The following is a 22,536-nucleotide window of genomic DNA, read 5'->3' as shown; positions in this document are numbered from 1 at the left end:
TTTGAACATGTCTTTATGCTATGCTTCAGCAAACAAACTGTTTCTATGAAACTATATTTTCTTAATAAAAATCATTTTAAAAAATCCTAATTGAGGACTAGTCTCTTGGATCAGCAAGGTTTGGCTAAATCCAGAAGAGTGGAAAATGTCATTGATTAGCTACCATAGAGAAGTCCGATTTAAATTAGCTGTTGTGAGTTCTAAGGAATCACAAAGCCCATGTTGAAGTACTTGCAAAGTACTGAGTAAAGTGTTCTTTAAGGGTCAGACTTGTTCTAGGCTCATATGCTATGAGGACTTACCTCAGTACAAAGTGGTAGATTTGTGGCCTGTGGAACTCCCTGCCTGAAAGCCATATGCTCCTTAGAGAGACATTGGTCATCACAATCAGTAGGAATTTATACCTGCCCTCTAATCCTCTTTTGTCTCTCCCTCTCCCGCCTCCCCTTCTTCCTTGCCCTTCCTCCTTGGTCATAGCAGGGTTTCAAGTACCAGGGAAAAGAAAGATCTAGGTTGAGAACAGGGCTGTGGTGTGCTTCTACCTTGCACCCAGATCGCCGTCCAAGCCAGAGGACAGTTGGCAGAGCAGTGGCCTACTCTTCCCTCCGACTCACAACCACTTACCCAACTTTGACTGTGCTGTGCATTCTCATGGCTTGGTCCAGATCACAGATGGTGCATTGTGAAGTTATGCCTCCCATCCCCAGAGTTCTTCCCTGGCTAGGATACCAATCCAAACCAGGGAAGATCTCAACTCTTCATCACCTCCCTTGAGTCTACAACATTCTCCGTCCCTCCACTATTCCTGAGAGCACATCACCGTTCCCATCTTCCTGACAGACTCCAAGCCCCCTCCCTTCCACTCACCAGCCCCCTGGCCCATCTTCTTCAGGATGAAGATATGGAGGCTCAAGGAAGGGTTGCCAGAGAGATCTCACAGTTTTGTGCCCTCACTGGAGTCCAGCACAATCCAATTGGAGGCCAATTTGCTTGCAAAAAGACAAGCAATGGGCTTTGATTCATCCGAAATGAGGATACTGGGGGGGGGGGAGAGTCACTCCCTTCCTCCCCCTCACCCCTTCCTCTCTTTTCTCTTCCTTTTCCTCCCCTGCCCCTCCGAGGCTGCCAAGGCTACCCTAAGAGCATTGGAAGAGCCAGAGGGAATTGGTGGAGGACAAGAAAGAGAGGGAGACAGAAGGGGTGTGTGTGTGTGTGTGCATCTGGCACTCTCAGTGGAACCCCACATGTGCTGGAGCCTAGCAGCTGCAGCCGTCATGGAAGGGTGTCTGGGGGTCCATGGGTGGGGGGGATGAGATGGGGCTCCCAGGGGAAATGGGAGGACTCAGATCTTTCAGCCAATTGAGATAATTGCATCCTGGAGCATTTCCCCCTTTATTTCCCTAGTTCAAGAAATGGCTGGCTTTCCAGGTGTTCTGAAGGACTGGGAACCTGGGAGGCACAGCAAGTCTGACTGTTGGGAAGGGAGGGACCCAGAGAGGGAAGGATCTGCTGAGAGCTATTGGGATCCTCAAACAGAGTAACACCAAATATTGCAATACTGATGTAAAGGGTACTCCATACAAAGCTATGTTGATATTCCTTCCCATCTTTTCCACAGGTCTGGTCTGGTTAGTGTTCAGGTCAACTCACCACCTTCTTCAAAGGAGGGTTTATATTCATGAAAAGAGAGAAGGGATTTGTGAAAGAGGTCTACACCCTCTGAGGAAACTCCTCTGAACATGGCAACCCCATTGGTGGGAATTCAGATCATATGATGGCCCTGCAGATAAAGTTACAAAGCAGAGAGGAAAGGGGGTGTGATTGCCTCCTAGTCATATGGTGAGAGGTGGAGCCAGGCTGAGAAGAAGGGTGGAGCTCTGTTGATGACCTGGGGGTGCGATGGGATCTGAGGGCACACATCATGGTGGAACAGGTGCAAAACGGGGCAAAGAAACCTTTTCTCTCAAATCGCCATGTCAAAGTGCAGGTTTGTGTTGACCAGTGGAAAAGCACTGCGAGTGCACCTGGGTGTTCCCTGGGTCATGGCATGCAGCTGGCAATCCTTCACTTCCAGAAACATTGCACTGCAAACCTGCTGAGGAGCAAAATGACCCTAAAAGACCAAAGATGGCAACAATTTCTATTAAGATAGAGTTGTTGAGACGCCCCCATGAGCAATATTTCAAAATATTCTAAAGTGTGCAGTGCTCTGATGGGAAGAAAGAAAGAAAGGTCATTTCCCAATGTTTTTCCATGGACAAGTAGGGATTTGAACCCAAGTCTCTTGATTTCTGGTCCAGCACTTTATCCACTACACAACACCGGCTCTTGCTCACTCATAGCCTTCCGGAAACCAGCAGGACTGCCGATTCAATGCTGAAGCTCAATTTTTTTACCTAGTTCTTGGGTGGGCTTCTTCTCGTCATGTTGCCGGTTGCTCTTTATATAAGTTGGTTTGGCGGGAGCTCATGGCCCAGCATCGGTGTTCGGCGAGCAGCTGGAAAAAAATAAAAAGACATTGGAAAGGAAATCAACTGCACACATGTTCTTTGTATCACACAGAGAATGTCTTTGCCAACACAGGTTGTTGCAAAAAAAAAAACAACTGATAGAAAAAAAAAGGCTGAAGGTCAAATCCACTATTTTGTGTTCCTGAAATCCATCCTCCTTCTGTGCCCTGCAATGGAGAGGTCCCCTCCCCAAAAAACGGTCCTTGGATATTTACTGGCATGGCTTCAGGACAAGGTTCTTTAAGATTATTGTAATTGGTTGATCCCTGTGACGGACAGGTCAATAACCACTCCTGTCCATCACAATGGAACCCTGATTTAACAACCAATGGTTGAACAGAAGAGGCGGAACTAAAAATATATAAGAAGAAAGGAAGACAGTTAAAGATCAGTTAGAAGTTAGAGTTAAGAGACATCAATTAGAGAGAAGCAGTTTAGACAGTTAGGACCAGCCTTGTGTTAAAGAAGAATAGAGAGACAGAGAACAAGATAAGAAATGAATAAATACCTTGATTAACATGATTATACATAAGCAAATATAAATGTTATCAAAGCACAGTTGATTGAATGAATAAAATAAGACCATCCGTGATTTATTTTATATGATTTACTTATAAACACTTAAATAAACATTTTTATTGAATAACACTGATTTAAAAGTCATATGTGATAGAGTGAGGAATAAATCCTCTGGTGGCAGCGAAAAGGGTTGAGAAATAAATGTCATACCCGAAAGTGAACCTGGGTTGTGTGGAAGAACAAACAGGGGAACTGGGGGTATGTGACAATCCCGCTCATGTAGTAAGGTGCTTTTTCCTAATATCCTGTTTCCCCACCAATTGGAGTCTTCTTTCTTCATCCTATAGGATAAAAATACAGTGGTGCCTCGCTTAACGGGCGCCCCATTTAACGACGAAATTGCATAGTGATTAAGTTTTTGTAATCGGATTTGCGATCACTTTGCGATGTTCCCTGTTTCGCTTACCGATCATCGCAAAGCGATGATTTTTAAACAGCTGATCGGCGGTTCCAAAATGGCCGCCAGGTAAAAAAATGGCCATCCGCTGTTTTCTGGGATGGATTCCTCACTTACCGGGCAGCAAAAATGGCCGCCGTATGGAGGATTTTTGCTTTAAGGTTAGTCTGAAGCCCATAGGAACACATTGAAGGGGTTTCAATGCATTCCTATGAGCTTTTTAAAATCGCATAGCAACGAAATCGCTTTGCAGTGATTTTTGCTGCATGGATGCGAGGCACCACTATATTTGTCAATGTTGTGTTAAATCAAGGTATCTGGAATGGGGGACAGTCCAAATTATTTGGACCCTTGAGGAAAATCCTACCCACACACACCTCTCTAGGAGCCAACATTCAACATAAAACATGGGGGAGTCCTTGCTGGAGACTTCAAATGGCTGCCTTACTCAGCCTAGTGGCGAAGCGGCCCTAGACCTGTGTAAGGAGAAGAAAAGAAGACAGGCATGAGCTCCCCAGTGAAAGATGGAAGGAAACCGCCGACCAAAAGTCACCTCAGGGACTGACCCCTGCTTCTTCAGGGGGGTCTTGCCCTCTTGTGAGGTCTGGCATTATTCCTGCCTTAGGAATTTTGGAGCTGTGGCCCAAGAAGGGACCTTTTGCAAGCTCTTGGCAAAAGAGGCAGAAAAGCAGTATGAAAACCTGCTTGACAAGTTCTTTTCAAACTTTTCCCTGTCCAGGAAGGGATCCCATCCCTGTCCTGGGCCCCAAAGTCATTTCTGCCTTCTTGCAATCCTAATCAGGTCTTCGTGATACAAATATCCCAAAAGAGGTTTGTCTTGTCCTCTCCCCAAGAGGTTTCTGTGGCCTAGGAGGGACTTCGACCTCTTTTCCTGCTACCTGACATCCTGAATCCCTGCCCAATGCTCTATCCACTATGCCAGAAGAGCTCTCAAGGGCTAATATAGTCCACCTCCAACCATTCTCTTGCCCTGCTAAGAAGATCAAACTTACCCAGGTCAAGGCTCAGCCTGACTGTTAACTCTCTAGTCTCTCAGTTTGCAGAGAAACAGAAGCAATCCAGGTTGTGACCTCATTCTGACGTCAGAAGATTCTGACCTATGGCTAAGCTGGCTGGGAAAATTGTGGGAGTTGCAGCCCAATAAAGCAATGTTAACAAACTCTGCTTGGCATGTGATGGGCTTGCCCAAGGCTACACAGGCTGACTCTTCTCCCTGAAAGCACAGTGAAGAATTGAACTCCCAGCCTCTGGGTCCACAATCGGTTACCTAAAGCACTGAGTTATCCAGGCTTTTCAGAATAAAGTGCCTGCTCACTCCTCTGGCTTCTCTTTGAATCTTAAAACATTGTTCTAGATGGAAACCCTTTTGGGTTTTACGCAATCTGTAGGCCTCAGCCTCACGTTCCTAGGGAGTTTCATCTTTGATTCACCTGCAGAATCGACATTGTATTGGAAAGACCTGTTTTGACCTAAAACTCTCCTGAAAAACTGGAGGGCTTGTCTTGGTTTGACATGGCAAGCCAAATCTTTAACTACCGTGATCCAGACTGCCAGGGAAGGAGGAGTGGGCTTCAGTTCCAAAGGAGATCTCTGTAGAGACCTTGTCTCGTGCATGGGAGTAGCTCTGCACAGGCTGCGGATGGCCCTGGGGAAGGGAATGTGCTTCACATTTGCTCATGAAGGCTGATCATGAGGCACACCAGCCAACCAAGACAGTGTGGGCATGCAGAACCCACACTTTGTGCTCAGGTACCAACGTGTCATTCATTAAAAAAACAACTGTGAGAGACTGGATGTGGGTTGACACTTCAGAAGAAAAGTCAAGTGAATTCCACTTTTGAAAAATCTCCCTCAGCTAAAATAGGGCAGTGAACAAATTGTCACCATGCCCTAAAGAAAGAGGCCTTGGAAAATAGAAGAATGAGGGTAGTATTGGGGTATGCCTTGAAATATTGGCTTGCTGCTTTGTTCATTTCCAATCTCTGCTTTTATCCAGTCTATCAATATGCAATATGATGAAAATGCTTCACATTTCTCTTCCACTAACATCTTCTTCCTCTTGGAAAGAGTGAATTCCTTACTGATGCAGATGAGGGAGGAGGAGACTGAAGATGACCTGGAGAGCAGCAAATGCTCTATGTAGGGCGACAAACTGCAAAATGTTACAATTTCTTCATTTCAGATCTAAGCATTGTTGGATTTTTACTTTTAAAAGGCTTTGTTCACTTCCAATCTTTGCTTTATTTGTCTACAGTTTTTCAATACACTATATGCTTATACCATAAGTTTCATAACAAGCATATAAAGCAACAGTAAGAAAATAGAACAACAGAAAGCAGTGTTGATTAAGCTCCTCCTCACTCCTCACTAAAGGAGTGAGCAGGAGCTTAAATAATCACACAGAAAGCATCAATAATGTAAGGAACAAAGTTGCCAGTCTTTTATATTGTGCAGGACACCTGCTCCTTTTTAAAAGCCAACAGAGGAAGGTGCAACAGGCATTGTTTTCCTGAATACTTTTTGTGTACTTTGCACTTATTACACAACTGTCTGTCTTGTAATTTTGAAAACACAGAGGAGCAAAAAAAGAATTTACTGCTAGAGACTACTGTTTCTTGTAGGCTCCCCTATATATAAGTGACATTTGGGAAATTACTTTTTAAAAGGAATTTGTTGCCAGCATAGTTCCAAAGCTCTGCATAGGAGTTCAAAGGGATGTCACAAATTTTTAAAAGTAATTTTTTATTTGAGGGGTCCCCAACCCTTGGTCTGTGGCCCCAGTGCCGGTCTGTGGCCATGGCAGGACTGGGCCATGGAGACAGATCTCCTGCCCCCCTGCACACACATTCCCCACACACCCCACCTGCACGCACAGCTTACCCACCCGCAAGCATTCCCCCCTCATCCATGAGCATACCCCGCCCGCCCATGAGCACAGGGATGGCCACCCACATGGATCCCAACCCCCCAACCAATCTGTGGTTCAGAAAAGTTTGGGGACCACTGCTTTATTTTGTCCATTCTCAAAAGTAACTGAAACCATACCCCTTTTAGACACATCAAATTATTTTTAAAAAAAATCTGGATGACACAAGTTGTCAGCCTGTGATGGAAAACACATTCTCTTTCTGTCCACTTTGTCATCACCACAACATCCACCACAGACTATTGGGATGGCAGCAGTTGAAACAAATGATAGTCCACCTTCACCATCTAATGAGGCCACACCCCCAAAATTATAACTTACAGTTATGCCACAAAATGGGTAGCTATCTCCTGCTAAGATCATACAGCATTATTCAGAAAATAAAGAAATTACATGTTGCTTAGGCTAGGAAAAAGTATTTACTGTAAGGCAGAACTCTCCTATTTGACTATGTAAAACTGCTTAACTTCTGAAAGAAGTGTAGCATTCACCCTTATTATGTTAAGTAGTTTATGAATATTCATGTTGTAGGCTAATGTTGCTAGGAGGCAGAGCCGAGAGAAATGTAATAAAGAGGCGGAGTCAGGGAGACAGAGGGAGTCAGTCAGAGACAGTCAGAGTCAGAGTGAGAGAGTGGAGAAGGAGACTGTGGTATTTGGGAGATCTGAGGTGATTAGAGTGAAAAGTGAATAAGAACTGTAATAACAAATAGAAGGTTGTGATTGATGATAATAGAAGTTGCCTATAATTAATAATAACATCTGTAATCAATAAACAAGTTTTATTTAAAAGACAGTGAAGTTTGGACCTACATCTCCATCCTTCCATAATTAATGTTGATTTAGTGATCAACTGGTGGCAACGGGGTAAAAAGAAGTAGTAGTTTGTCTTCATGTGCTCTGGGTCTGGACGGTCAAGCAAAGGGGCATGAGGGCGAACGCCACAAGAAGAAACCTATCTGAAGTAAAGAAACTCTCCATTGGTCATGAGAAATGGCTTTATTTTAGCACTCCAGCTTGATCCCTCCTAGAAAGTTGTTCTCTCTAGTTTTATAAACTATATTATATAGCACTACATTTTTCTTGATACTTTATTCTTCCTGGGCGCTCCACTGAATATCTTTTGTTTACTTGCCTGACGATTTGCTGCTTTTCTTCTCCTAGTCCCATATCTCTCCTTCACAGAATGCATGCAAACTAACATCTCACTCTTGTTGTCTCAATGCAATTTTTCTTCTACTATCTTAAGGGAGCTAAATCAGTATCATCTCCTTCTAAATAACCTTCAAACTGACTTTAAGATAGAGCACTTTATGTTCTTTTCTGCCACTGCAATTTTATGAACTCTTTAGGGGCTTACTGCTACATAATCTTAATGATTTATGTACAAAAATAAAGGCTGTCCTTCAACTTGTTCCTTAATTTTTTCCAGGCATGGCCAGTCTATTGTTGCAGCTCCAGGCATGCTACTTAATAATAAGTGGCACAATATCAGAACAATCCCATATGCTGTGTTGTACAGCCCAAGCAGAACATACCATTAGGAGTAAGTATTCTTTGTTTTCCCATGGGAACAGCCCAAGGAAAATTCTTAAGAGACACAATGGTCGTTTTCGTTTAGTCGTTTAGTCGTTTAGTCGTGTCCGACTCTTTGTGACCCCATGGACCAGAGCACGCCAGGCCCTCCTATCTTCTACTGCCTCCCGGAGTTGTGTCAAATTCATGCTGGTTGCTTCGCAGACACTGTCCAGCCATCTCATCCTCGGTCGTCCCCTTCTCCTCTTGCCATCACACTTTCCCAACATCAGGGTCTTTTCCAGGGAGTCTTTTCTTCTCATTAGATGGCCAAAGTACTGGAGTCTCAGCTTCAGGATCTGTCCTTCCAGTGACACAATGGTATGCATTCATAATTCCTTATGTTTGGGGCCAATGTAGTGTTCACCCTGCTCATGAATATTTATGTTGAAATTTGCATGCACCAGTAGGAGTCATTGGGGTGGAGTTAAGTGGGGGAAAGAAAAGGAAAGAGAGGGAGAGGGAGAGGGAGAGGGAGAGTAGGCAGTTGAGAGTGGAGAAAGAAGATTGTTCAGTTGAGAGTTAACAACATTGGACTTCTATCACTTGTAACAATAAACAATTTCTACTTGGTTCTTAAATGATACATTGCCTGGACCTCAGTCATTAATAGTGAACAAAGCTGATGTAATCAACTGGTGGCAGTTTGTGCCTTCGCTCAGTGAAACAACCGAAGGCCACACAGGAACATGAAAAATTGCTGGCATAGTAGTGGGATCTGAAACAAACCAGTGTGAAATTGAATTTTCTTGAGTATGGAGGGAAAGGGGGTTAGGATCTGTGGCGTAAGAAGTGGTTATCCAATTAGAGTCTGGTGGAAGACTTAGTTTTGGGGCTTCTGAACCTAGGTCTGGGGAATCCCAAGAAGTCCTTTTGGCTCTTGTGAGGGAAACGAACCAGTCCAATTTAATAAGAAATTGTATTGTTTATGTCACACAAACAAAGTAAAAAAATGGTTATGGAGGCATAAGTTGAGCTCCAGGGTGCTGAGGAAAATGGAAACCCTCAAATTCAAAGTGAAGAAGAAACTGATGGACCAGTAATAACTGACTCAGAAGGTGAAAATATCCAAAGCTCCCAAGATTTTAAAAAAATGAAAGCCAGAATAGAAATTCAAACTGAAGGAGTTAGAATTGAAAAAAAGAAAAAAATCCTTGAAAGGAAAAGGGAATTTGAGCAAGAAACCAGGCAAAGAGAAATGCAGTTCCAAATTGAGAGGAAGAAATTGGAATTAGCCAACAACAACAACAACAACAACAACAACAATTCCAGTGTGGGAAATCCCTCAAATATCAATCTAAAGAAATTTCCCCAATATCAGAAAGGAGATTGAATCTTTCCTGATTTCCTTTGAGAGAGCTTGTTGGGACTTCGGGGTTAAAAATGATGAGAGGATGATAATTTTAAGGTCATAGTTAGGGAGAGTTTTATCTGAGATCTATTCTCAGATGCCTCTTGAACAAGCTACAGATTTTGAGGCTTACCAAAAGATGGTGAATTCCTGATTTGGGATTAATTCAGAGCATCTCAGGAGAAGATTTTGCTCAATTTCAAAGAAACCTGAGGAGTCTTTTGCTCTACTAGAGGCATGTTTAACTCAGTATCTTAATAAGTGGCTAGAATGGGTCACCTCCTTCGACCAAATGAGAAATGTGTTTGGATTAGAACAATTTTATTCAATTTTACCAGGAGAGTTGCATTATGTTGTCAAGGACAAGGATCCTAAAAATGTGCAACAGGCGTCTGAATATGCTGATTTTATTAGTGGGATCAAAGATCCTCGATTCTCTGAGGTAAAAATTGACAGAAAAGTTTGGGATGTCAGTAAGAGAGCATCCCAATCCAAGAATTACCTCAGTCATACTCAAACTAAGGAAAGCCATTTTAAAGCAAGACCTTCATTTTCAGAGCAAAGTCTACTGAGATTGAATAACCCTGAGGGAAAAGTTGATAAATCCCTTTACTCTGAACATAGGGCAAATAAGCGATGTTATGCTTGTAGTAAAGAAGGACATTTTTGATACCAGTGTGAAGCTCACAAAATTAAAAATTTCAGTAAGCCTAAAAAAGCATTTTGCCTTCAGCCATCAGCAGTTGAAGCCTCCAGCAGCTTCACTGTTGCTAAGGGAACAGACTTGCCAGAGAGCCCAGAGCTTCCTGACGGCAGAGTAATACAGTGTTATTTACCCCAGTGTGACCAAGACTTACTGGAAAGCTCTGGAAAAATGATTGTAATCAATGGAAAAAAGTATCTAGACATTAGAAACTCATATTCTCAAGTAACTATCTGTCACCCAGACATAATTCCTAAAGAAAACATTTTTGGAACAGGAGAGGATCACTCTTAAAGGAATCAGTTCTAGCTTGAATTGACTTACAATGGGTGGTCTGGTATATGGAAAGCAGCTGTGTCAGATCAAATCCCACCTCCTTGTTTGATTGATTTGGATCTCCCAAAGCATGTGCAGAGTGTTTGCATGGTAACCCGCTCTCAGGGAGGCAGATTGTAGCCGCTGAGGAAAGCATGGGAATCCCAACCACTGAAACTCTCACTGAAAGACCCGGTTTAGGGGAACATCCTGAAATAGGGGAGACTGCTGATTTGGTGCTGATGAAAAATCCTAATAGTTCCTCCTTTATTAAGGAACAAAAGGAAGATAGCACCTTAAATAGTTGCTTTGAAAAAGTTAAAGAGAATCCCATTCCACTGTCCCCTGAACATCCAGAGAGGTATTATGTGGACCATGACCTATTGTATAGGAAGGTTTTTAATGGCACCTTGTATGAGTGGAGAAGAGCTTCACAAACAGCTAACTGTCCCTCTTAAATACCAAGAAAATATTCTGGAAAAAGCACAAAAAGATATATTTGGATCACACATGGGCATCTCTCATACTAAGCCAAGGGTCGCACATAATTTTTATTGGCCAGGGATCGGTCAGCAAATTAAACAATATTGCCAAACCTGTGATACCGTATATGCCACCGTACAAGGCGACCGGCCCTATAAGACGACTCCCAAAATGCAGCGCTGGAAATTCATGGCTGGGGGTGGCGGCAGGAGGAGGAGGAGGAAAAGGGAAATGGGCGGGTGGCAGGCGAGCACGCATGGGACTGCCTGCCTGCCCACCTGCCTTCCTCCCCGGCGGCAGGAGGAGGAGGAGGAGGAGGAGAAAAAGGGAAATGGGTGGGTGACATGCAAGCGTGCGCGGGACTGCCTGCCTGCCTGCCTTCCTCCCTGGTGGTGGTAGGAGGAGGAGGAGGAGGAGGAAAAGGGAAATGGGTGGGTGACATGCAAGCGTGCGCGGGACTGCCTGCCTGCCTGCCTTCCTCCCTGGTGGTGGGAGGAGGAGGAGGAGGAGGAGGAGGAGGAAAAGGGAAATGGGCAGGTGGCAGGTGAGTGCGCGCAGGACTGCCTGCCTGCCCGCCTGCCTTCCTCCCCGGCGGCAGGAGGAGGAGGAAAAGGGAAACGGGTGGGTGGCGGGCGGGCGAGCGCGGGACTGCCTGCCTGCCCGCCTGCCTTTCTCCCCGGCGGGAGGAGGAGGAGGAAAAGGGAAATGGGTGGGTGATGGGTGAGCACACGCGGGACTCCCTGCCTGCCTGCCTTCCTCCCCGGCCAGCATGCTCCGCGTCACGCAGCGGCCCAAGTGCACCCGACGTACAAGACGATCCCCCACTTGGAGGCATGTTTTTGGGGCCCCAAAAGTCATCTTGTACGCCGGCATATACAGTATTTGCCAGAAGTGAAGTACTGGAAATGACAAAACTAGAGTTAAACTATGCTCATTGCCTGTTATATCAACCCCTTTCCAACCTTTACATCTGGACCTGGTGGAACCCCTACCCAGGGCGACTAGGCGAGGAAATAAGTATATTTTATCCATTTTGATTTTGCCACCAGATACCCAGAAGCTGTCCCCCTAAGAAACACAGAGATGGAAACTGTGGCAGATATGTTGTTACATGGGTCAATTAGTTATATGGGTTTTGTGTCAGAAATAATAACAGATTTAGGAACTTCCTTTACTTCCAAACTAATGAAGAGACTATGGCAGGTCTGTGGAATTTCCCATGTGATGCTATATCCTTACCACCCCCCAAAAATGGGTTAGTGGAAAGATTTAATGGAACATTAATGAGAATGATATGTGCACATGTGGCAGAGAACCCAAATGACTGGGATAATTAATTACAACCACTGCTATATGCTTATCAAGCTATTCCTCCAGAAAGCACAGATTTTAGTCCTTTTGAACTTTTGTTTGGTTGTAAAGTAAGAGGGCCTTTAGATTTGTTACGACAGAACTGGGAAGATTATAAACAAAAGGACCCTGAGTCAATTGTAGAATACATGGATAATTTCATGAACACCTTACAAAGATCTCTAGAGATAGCTGGGGAAAATTTAAAGGGGGCCCAAAGTAGACAGAAAATTTGGTATGATAAAAAAATCCAAGAAAGAACATTCGGTCCTGGAGAAGAAGTATTAACGTTGAGACCCACAAAAGGAAATAAGTTGCAGTTAGCGTGGCTCAGACCATACACAGTGATCTCCAAAATGAATTATGTCATTTATATTCTCCAAAGGGCCTGAGGGAGTTCACTATGGCTTACATGGATGACATTGGTATTTTTAGCCAGATCTGAGAGGAACATAAATCCCATCTAGAGGTCGTGTTGGAAAAGATATGTGATGCCAGTTTGACAGTAAAAGCAGATAAATGTCAAATTGGGAACTCTGAAATAAGGTACCTGGTGCATCTAGTCAGAGGGGAGATGATCAAACCCCTAGATGCAAAGATAGAAGCTATTGATACTTGGCCCACTCCGACTTCTAAAAAGAAAATCTGAGAGTTCCTTGTGTTAGCTGGATATTATAGACATTTTGTCCCAAAGTTTAGTGAGATAGCTGCTCCTCTATCAAACTTAACCTGAAAGAAGCTGAAAACATCCAGTGGGCATCAAAGAGTCAGGTAGCCTTTGATCATCTGAAGAAGGTGCTGACTTCAAAACCTGTCCTTATTGCACCGGACTTTGACTGTGAGTTCATCATCTATATGGATGTGTCGAATGTGGGACTGGGAGCTGTGCTGTGCCAAACAGACAACAGCAGGAGTCTACATCCAGTGACTTACCTAAGCAAGAAACTCCAACCTGGTGAGAGACATTTATCCACTATCGAAAAAGACTGTCTAGCTATCATATGGACATTGCAAAAGCTGAAGCCCTACATTTGGGGAAGGAAATTCTTCCTCTGCACCGACCATTCCCCTTTGGTGTGGCTAAGAACTATGAAATCTAATAGCTGCAAACGTACAAGATAGGTGCTGATTTTGCAAGACTTTGATTTTGAAATCCACAGTATAAAAGGATCTCAAAATGTGGTTGCAGATGCTTTGTCTAGAAGGCCAAATGATTAGAGAGAATTCTCTCTCTCTCTTTTATTTATCTGAGTTCACTATTAACTGTTCTGTTTGTGTAATAGTTATGGAATATGCTTAAAGTGCAAAATTTGCTTGGATATTAATAAACTAAGAGGTAGGTACAGTAATAGTAAAAATAATGGTATGTATCCCTAGTAATGTAAGAGGTTAATATTTGCATTCTTCCATGAACCTTTGTTTGTTTATAAGGGCAAACAGTTAAGTTCCCCTCCTAAAACAAACTAAGGGAGGAGGGATGTAGCATTCATCCTGCTCATGAATATTTATGTTGAAATTTGCATACACCAATAGGAGTCAGGGGGCAGAGTTAAGTAGGGGGAAAAAGAAAAAGAGAGAGAGGGAGAGGGAGAGTAGACAGTTGAGAGTGGAGAAAGAAGGTTGTTTAGTTGAGAGTTAACTACATTGACTGGACCTTTATCACTTGTAACAATAAACAGTTTCTACTTGGTTCTCAAATGATATGTTGCCTGGACCTCTGTCATTAATAGTAAACAAAGCTGATGTAATCAACTAGTGGCAGCTGAATGACATGTAGCTTGTGCCTTTGCTTGGTGAAACTACCAAAAGCCCCACGGGAATGTGACACATACTCTCTGTTGTACAGCCCAAGCAGAACATACCATTAGGAGTAAGTATCCTTTGTTTTCCCATGGGAATATGCCAGGGAAAACTCTTAAGAAACACAATGGTATGTGTTTATAATTCCTTCTGTTTGTGGCCAATGTTTTTATTGGTATGCATTTTAGAAGCCATTAAAGCAAGTTTTTCCCCTCTAATTTGAGTTGAGTATTATTGTGTTATATATTTTCTGCTTACAGGGTTTTCTAGATACAGATTTCTCACCATTCCCTTTTTCTGGGGCTGTTCTGGGAGTGTGCAACTTGCCCAAGGCTTAGTTATTTAGGCATCCTTCAGTCTCAAAAGACTATGGTGACGTGCTCTGTATGGAGGACTTGGAACAGTGTCTAGTGTGGCTGAAGAGGCCAATTCAAGAGTGACAATCTCTTCCACACTGAAGACAAATCCAATCTGTCCCCTGTCCAGCTCCCTGCTTTTGCTGCTTTTGTGACTTCCTCTTTGCCTCGGCCTGCTGTACAAGGGTCTCTTCAAATTGGCTGAGAAGGCCGTGATGCGCTGCCTGCCTCCAGGCTGAACAGTCAGATGTCAGGATTTCCCATCTGTTGAGGTCTATTCCTATTCCCGCTTGCAGATATCCTTGTATCGCAGCTGTGGTCTCCCTCTGGGGCGATTTCCCTGCACTAATTCTCCATACAGGAGATCCTTTGAAATCCGACCATTCTCACGACGTGCCCAAGCCAACGTAGACGTCGCTATTTCAGTAATATATACATGCTGAATATTCCAGCTCGTTCTAGGACCACTCTGTTTGGAACTTTGTTCTGCCAGGTGATGCCAAAAATCCGTCGGAGACAACGCATATGGAAGGTGTTCAGCTTCCTCTCCTGCCGTGCACAAAGGGTCCAGGACTCACTGCAGTACAGGAGTGTGCTCAGGACACAGGCTCTATAGACCTGGATCTTGGTATGTGTCGTCAGCTTCTTATTGAGCCATACTCTCTTTGTGAGTCTAGAAAACATGGTAGCTGCATTGCCAATGCGTTTATCCAGCTCGACATCCAGGGAGAGGGTGTCAGAGATGGTTGAGCCAAGGTACACAAAGTCGTGAACAACCTCCAATTCTTGTGTAGAGATGGTAATGGAAGGAGGTGAGTCCACGCCCTGGCCCATGACTTGTGTTTTCTTCAGGCTGATTGTTAGTCCAAAGTCTTGGCAGGCCTTGCTAAAACGATTCATGAGTTGTTGGAGGTCTTCAGCAGAGTGGGCAACAATGGCTGCATCATCTGCGAAGAGGAAGTCCCACATGCATTTCAGTTGGACTTTGGTCTTTGGTCTCCATCTGGAGAGATTAAAGAGCTTTCCGTCTGATCTAGTCTGGAGATAGACACCTTCTGTTGCAGTTCCAAAGGCATGCCTCAGCATGACAGCAAAAAAGATCCCAAAAAGGGCGGGTGCGAGGACACAGCCCTGTTTCACTCTGCTTCGGATGTCAAAGGGATCTGATGTTGAGTCATCAAAAACTACAGTGCCTTTCATTCCCTCATGGAAGGATCTGCTGATGTTAAGGAGACGAGGTGGACATCCAATCTTGGGAAGTATTTTAAAAAGGCCATCCCTGCTAACCAAGTCAAATGCTTTTGTAAGGTCTATGAAGGCCACTAAGAGTGGCTGTTGTTGTTCCCTGCATTTCTCCTGCAACTGTCGGAGGGAGAATACCACGTCAGCGGTGGATCTATTAGCTCGAAATCCACACTGTGATTCTGGATAGACTGTCTGCAAGCACCTGGAGCCTCTTCAGCACCATGCGGGCAAGCAGCTTCCCTACAACGCTAAGAAGAGAGATGCCACGGTAGTTACTGCAGTCGCCCCTGTCTCCTTTGTTCTTGTACAATGTGATGATGTTTGCATCCTTTGTGTCCTGTGGTACTCCACCTTCCCTCCAGCAGAGACAAAAGATTTCATACAGTTCAGTGGTGATGATCTCCTTACCGCATTTCAGCACTTCAACAGGGAAGTTGTCCCTTCCAGGTGCCTTGCCGGAGGCGAGAGAATCCAAGGCCACAGTTATTTCTGCTAAGGTTGGTTCGCTGTCCAAGTCTTCCAAGACAGGCAGGCACTCAATGTTATTTAATGCTTCTTCGGTTACTACATTCTGTGTGGAATATAGCTCAGAGTAGTGCTGCACCCAGCGTTCCATCTGCTGTGCTCGGTCCTGGATGATCACACCTGTAGCAAACTTCAAGGGAGCAGATTTCTTCTGTAATGGACCTAAGGCCTGCTTGATGCCCAAGGCTACCACTGGCTCTTCTCCTAGGAGGCCCCATGGGGAATTAAACTCCCAGCCAAGTACCCAACTCAGCTTGCTATCCAGCCAGCGAATATGTTATGTAGACACCAGCAAAGCCAATGGAGAACACTGTCAATAACTCACTTCATCATGGTCAGACCAACAGAGAGTGATCAGAATGAAATTACATCCTTCCTGATGACAGGGCATCCTCAGGATGCGGAGAGTGGGATCGGTGGAAGGAAGGAGGCGGAGGTTTATGAGGGGTTGGGCAGCAGCCAGGCTGAGTTGGCAGGACCTCGGCTTAAAGGAGGAGGAGGAAGAAGAAGAAGAGGAAGAAGAAGAGGAATTTTCATTGCTTTCTATGGACTTGGAGGGAGAGGACTGGATAGAGGCCACAGAGGAACCCAAACCCATTTGTGCCCCTAGGGATGATGACTTGCTGAAGACATAGAATTCCTGGATGGGGAAGTGGACCCAATTTCATCTGGAAAGAGGAAGAAGACACGGGTGTGGGTGTGCATTGGTGTGTTGGTGTGCCCTCCAAGTTGAACCCCATGGAGACCAAAATGCTGTGCTGAGCCCCTGGCCACTGGTCCCACCCGAAAGGAGGTGCTGGCAGAGGAAACAGCAGAAGCAACCCCAATGGCAGGGCCTCTCTAGATACAAGACACACTTGGGGCACTCAGGGAAATACATTGACCTGGCATTATCAGCCTTACATAAAGGCTGTCAGCTGGTTGGCCACATAGACTGGAACCTATGCCCAGCTGGGAACTGAAGCAGGGTTAACTAAGCTCCACTATGGACTATTGTGACAGAGGGAATGTCCCAGACAAGTTTTGTACCCTGTTGTCCTAATAAAGAGAAGTCTGTATAGCAAGAGTCTGGAGTTCATGGAACTTATGGTTCAAGAGGTCCTCCCAGCCACTCCCACCTTGGGCAAGGGTGGCAACAAACACATACTGTATAGGCAAATGTTGCACTGGTTTGCCAAAGGACTGTAACCCTGCCAATAAATTCCATTCTTTTCAAGATTTATTCTAATAAGTCCCGTAGAACTCACACAGGCTTCATACACCTAAACATGTACATCTCCCTTTGCAACTGACCTCCCTCATATCTGGAAAGCCAGAGTAATCAGCAGAGATATATCGGTGTGGGTGGAACCAGAAGGTGTGATCCTCCTGTTCCTCATCCAAAAGAGTTGTTAATTTTGTGAAGGTAATCATGGAATCGAACAGATGGAAGGAATACCATGAGCTGATAGAAATCCATTGTTAAAATTTTCAGGATCCTTCCAATCTCTGTTTAAAAGGCTCTACTGAAGGAGAGGCAGTTCTCTGAGGCAGTTTGATCTATCAATGGATTGAGTAGCACTGTCAGGAAGTTCTTCCTAATATTTGCTTGAAATTTCTTTTCTGGAGCAAGAGGAAAAAGATTTGCTCCATCTTCTGTAGAACAACACTTTAGACTTTTGAAAATCATATGACCTCTTAAGCATTTCTTCTCCAGGCAAAAGACACATGACTTTTCACAACCATTCCTCATAGGACTTGGTTTCCAGATGATTTACCATTTTTGTCACCTTTCTCAGGACACTATTCTTGTTTCTTGATGTCCTTCTTAAACTTTGTTTCCCAGAACTGGACACATTACTCTGGATTGCTGGAAAATAAGCACACAGTGGTATAGAAGCATCGTTAACATGTGAGTTTAGCCCATGGAAACACAGAATAATTACCCAAGCACAATTCGCCCTTTGTAAAGGAATCACACTTTTTTTGTAACAGAGTAAGAAAGCTTATTAGAGAAATAAACTTGCAATAGGAAAGGTGACAGAAATCATAAATTTTGCTAATTAAGCTGGAAATGTCTGGAACCCCTTTCATCTCTAGAGTACAAAGGTAAGATATCTGCCCCTTGGAGAAAAAAACAGAAAAGTGTGTGAGAGAAGAAAGTGATACCATCAACCTTAAGAATAGCAATCTAAGGTCATAGAAAGGTCAGCACAGGCAGTGGGCTATCTAGAAAATCTGAGGAGGTTCCCCATGCAAAGATATGCATCTTCTTAAGTATTAGGTGAGTAGCACCCAGTTACCTCAAAGACGGATGAAGTCTGACCAAAACAGAATAGAGTGGTACCATTACGTCTCTTGATCTCAACCCTGTGCTTATCTTAATGTAGTCTAGCATTGCATTAGCTTTTTGCCATGACATTTTAACTATTGACTCATGTTTAATCTGCGGTTTGTTAAAACCCCTGCTTTTCACAAGTACTACTGTCTTTATTTGTGCATCTGATCTTTTCTACCAGAAGGTAGCCATTTCTCCCAAATAGAGTTAAAATGTATCACTTACTTGAACCCATCTTCAGCAGGTTTCAGCTGTTTGTTAGTAGGGGTTGCTATTCATTTAATTTTTTTCTAGTTTTAATTTTTTTTGAAAACACAGATTTCTCCAAGAACCATCCCCGCAAAATTCTGAGAATTTAAACCCACAGGCCCATACCTACAGAAATGTACATTCTGCTCATCTGGAGAAGGGTCTTGGCTGCATGACTTTCTTAGGTCTGGAAGTGGTAGTCTCTCTGCTGTTTTATAGAAGGTGCCTCCTGAAGAACTACCCCCTGCCAGAATGCACCATAGCAGCTTCCTTTTTTTAACAGGAAGCAAGGCTGAAGAAAGCCATGGAACCTCTGAGGTAGGGCCTTCTCCAATGAGCAAATATAGGTTCATAAGTGTGATTCTGGGGGCTGGAACTCCCAATATGTTGCATGGGGAATTCTGGGAGTTAGTTTAAAACAAAACAAAACAAAACAAAACAAAAGGCACATCCCTATTTGTTAGCCTTTCAGAGGTACAATAATTAAATCTAAGTACATATGGAAGAGTCAAAGCATGTATTTCATTTGACATCTTTACTGCTTTACTGACTGAGTTAACCAGGACAGAGCTGCTGTTGAAGACATAAAACAGGGAAGCAAAGATAGTTTCAATGTTCCCGTCACTCAGCACACTGTTACAGACATTACACACAGCTACAGTAAAGGTCGCAGGAGATTCCACATTCATTTGAGCTTGCCATACTCAGCAAGAAGCCAGTGTTGACTCCTTTGATGATAACGTACTGTGGTATGCGCATGGCACACAATCTGCAAGCTCTTAATTCGAAATGCAACCCAAGAAGCAGGGTTGGAATTACAACTGTCAGAGTGTGCCTCACATGCAAAGGTCTAGGACCTGGAAATTTTAATTTTTGAACAATTCCTGCTCTTCTCCATGCCTCGGAGACAAAGTATCCCCCCCCTGTATTCTTGGACTAAAAATTCCATCAGCCCTAACCAATGCAGTTAATAACGGGTACCAGGAACTGTAGTCCAGCATCAAGAGCTACATTTTGCCCATCTTGCCATGCACAAACTTGCAACAGATGGGAAGTTTCTCATGTCATGGAACAATTCAGAGGAAGCACGGTCCTCTACTAGTCCATGTGATATTCCTGACCATTCAGTTTGTCTTTGGCTATCAGACCACCTGTGAAGAAATCTGGACCAATTCATGAGATTACATAGTGTTTTTTTTAAAATAAAGAGTTTAGGGAAATGCTGCTATTCATTTTGAGGGACAGCCTAGTGTTTTGTTAGTATGTATTCCTGTGGACACACCACCACACACTTCATCCTTCTGTGTATATTAAAATAAATTAAGATTTGAGGGAACTGGTCCCCCCCCCCATCCCTCCTTGCTGGCATGCATGAGGGGGTGGCTAATGTACAACATTAGCTGTTGCAGTCTTGGGACACTTTAGTCACTACTAAAAAGTTACTTTGACATAAGCTTTTGTATGGCATTTCTTCAGATTGAAGGCATCCTTTGGAGTGGAGGATTCTGCTAGGCAATCAGCGCTGGTTTTATATTTTATTTATTTATATAAAATATTTTACCCCACTTTTCTCCTTAAAAAGGACCCAAGGCAGCTTATATCTTCAAAATACAGCATTTAAAGCTAACAATAATGAGTATATGAATACTAAAAAAAGGTCAGACTAATACCATGCTAAAAACCACTGAACAAAAGCAACACCAAAACACATTCAAATCAGTAAAGCACCACAATCATTTTGTATGTACAGCAATTGCAGAAGCAAGCTACCAAAGACAGTGCTTTGAATGAAGAGGGAAATGAGCCTTGTTTTCTGAGGCAAAGTGGACAGAGAGGAAGAACACCTCACCAACCACTAGCTACAGAGCAGGAGGGGACTTGGGTTTTTCATATTTTTTTAATTTTTACAATAAATGTCCATCTGAGCACCAGTTTCAAGAACTCGTTTAAACAGAAATATTATGTATAGACATGGGATGTTTGTATTCATCTCCTAGGGGACAGGAATATAAATATCAGCACCACAGGTACTGGACTGTTTGGACCCTCCCCCCAAAACCAGATGGTTCATTTACTGCTCACTGCACGGCATGGATAACCATAGTTGTTCAAAGCGCGTCAATTGCAGAAGTAGCCTGGCCAGCTCTCCCCTGCCTTCCTACACTGCTGACCACTCCAGCAAGGAGGCAGGATGATGAGTCCCCCTGTTCAGCTGCTGAATGGGCAGCGGCGTAGTGAGGTGTGGAAGTGCTGGCTGGGCTACTTCCATGATTGGTGTGATACAAACAACGACAGCTGTGTGCGCGGCATGGCAAGCAGTAAGTGGACCGGTCAGTTCTGGGGGGAGGGTCCAAACAGCACAGGCACCTGTGGTGCTGATATTCTCCCAGGCATATCCCACGTCTAATTACATATTATTCATAGGTTTCTGTATTATTCAGTTATCCAGATTTATCCAGATTTCAGGTATATTATCTGGAGCTTGCCTGAATTCAAATGTATGCAGCTAGTGAAACATTGGTGTAACTTTGCAAAAGGGTTTTGGCCATAATGTCCTTTTCAGATACAGTGGTGACTTGAGTTGTGAACTTAATTTGTTCCGGGATGATGGTGCAACTCAAGTTGGCTGTAACTCAAAGCACCATTTCCCATAGGAATACATTGAGACACGATTAATCTGTTCCGGCTGTTTTTAAAGGTTAAAAAAAGGGCAGGAAAGGAGGGAGGGAGGGAACAATCGGGAAAAGAGGAAAGAAATAAGGTCATCACTGGGGCACACAGACCCCTCAGACAAAAGTTTGTGCTTTTAGGCACAAAAAGAGAGAGGACAGAGAGAGAGAAGACAATTGGGGGGGGGGAGTTTGGAGTCTAAAACAAACAAACAAACAAAAACACCCATTGCAGCAGGGATGAAACATACCCCCCCCCCCGAATCAAACAAACCCGTTCCAGCAGTACCAGGCAGTCTGAAGCCTCTCTCAGAACACACACTCTCTAACTGCTGGGCGAAGGAGCTACAAAGAAGCAGCCTCTTCGGCAACCAACGGTTAGCAATTAAAATTCCCTGTCTTTTTCCCTACCTTTTTTCTGATCGTATCTCAAAGCTCCAGTCGTGAGTCAAACCAAAATTTTGCAACCAGAGCTGGTCGTAACTCGAATTGGTCGCAAGTCAGGACGTTCATAAGTCGAGGCAACACTGTAATGCAAAAGCAGTTAATCCATCCACTAGGGGGATACTTTTTTTAACCTAAGATAACCTCTAAGGTTTAAAAAAGGGGCAGGAAAGGAGGGAGGGAAGGAAGGAACAATGGGGGAAAGAGTCCTTTTTTCCAGTTGTATCTTAAAGCACCAGTTGCAAGTCAAAGCAAAATGTTGTGACTGGAGCTAGTTGTAACTCAAATTGGTTTCAAGTCAAGATGGTTGAAAGTCAAGGCACCACTATTTTATATCCATTTGAATTCTATATCTATTTGTCTTAGTATGGCTTAGTGAGAAATATGCACTATTGTTACATGGTCTCATACCACAGTAAATATTACTGGGAGACTGCACTAATTACAAAACAGAGCTTGGCAAAGTTTCCTTGTTGGTCTACAAGTTCCAGAATCCTCCAGCCAAGATGGTTGGTGACTGTTCTGACTGAGGGATTATGGATGGTGTAGTTCAAAAAGGAGTCTACACTCTGCTACAAAAGTCATTCTCTGCTGTAGTCCATACCAGTGAATCAAAATAAGAGGTGAGAGGGATGGGATTTAATGAGGTTTTTTGTTGTTGTTGTTTTCTTTTCTTTTTTGTTTTTGTTAACTGAGGGAACCAAAAAATAAATGGAAGCAGG

At 43.8% G+C, this 22,536-nt stretch overlaps 1 long non-coding RNA gene across 1 annotated transcript in view; it reads right to left on the bottom strand.

The window, feature by feature from the left end:
* Positions 1-2,126: 2,126 nt before the first annotated feature.
* Positions 2,127-22,536, bottom strand: part of LOC140708185 (uncharacterized) — a 34,550-nt gene continuing 14,140 nt past the window's right edge. The window contains exons 2-3 of the long non-coding RNA XR_012088366.2: positions 17,893-17,984; positions 2,127-2,497 (exon numbers count right to left, since the gene is read on the bottom strand). This is a non-coding gene — a long non-coding RNA (uncharacterized LOC140708185). The remainder of the gene's footprint in view (positions 2,498-17,892; positions 17,985-22,536) is intronic.

The sequence above is a fragment of the Pogona vitticeps genome, chromosome 6, assembly GCF_051106095.1.
Source record: "Pogona vitticeps strain Pit_001003342236 chromosome 6, PviZW2.1, whole genome shotgun sequence".
Classification (NCBI taxonomy): Eukaryota; Metazoa; Chordata; class Lepidosauria; order Squamata; family Agamidae; genus Pogona; species Pogona vitticeps.
This window is presented reverse-complemented; position numbering and strand designations above follow the sequence as displayed.